Here is a 515-nt window from a genome sequence, read left to right as displayed (position 1 = left end):
TTCGGTCTTTAGTGTTTAATGTATCAAATGTGTTCTTCAGATGATCTCTAAATTCAGGTGGGATATACCCAAGGTCATATTTTGGCTCTCGTGGACTTGTTTTCATTTTTTCATCTTCAGTTTGAATTTGCATATGAGAAATTGATGGTCTGTTCCACAATCTGCCCCTGGCCTTGTTTTGGCTGATGATATGGAGGTTTTCAATCGTCTCTTTCCACAGATGTAGTCAATTTGATTTCTGTGTATTCCATCTGGTGATGTCCATGTGTATAATTGTCTCTTATGCTGTCTAAAGAAGGTATTTGAAATGAACAAATCATTGATTTTTCAGAATTATATCATGCGTTCTCCATCATCATTTCTATCACCAAGGCCATATTTTCGAATTACTGATCCTTTCTCTTTGCTCCCAACCTTTGCATTCCATTCACCAGTAATGAACAATACATCTTGATTGCATGTTTGATCAATTTCAGATTGAAGAATTTGGTAGAATTCTTCTATTTATCCTCACT

This window comes from Chrysochloris asiatica, unplaced genomic scaffold (genome assembly GCF_000296735.1).
Source record: "Chrysochloris asiatica unplaced genomic scaffold, ChrAsi1.0 scaffold00113, whole genome shotgun sequence".
Classification (NCBI taxonomy): domain Eukaryota; kingdom Metazoa; phylum Chordata; class Mammalia; order Afrosoricida; family Chrysochloridae; genus Chrysochloris; species Chrysochloris asiatica.
The sequence above is the reverse complement of the archived record's forward strand: the minus strand, read 5'-3'. Positions refer to the sequence as shown.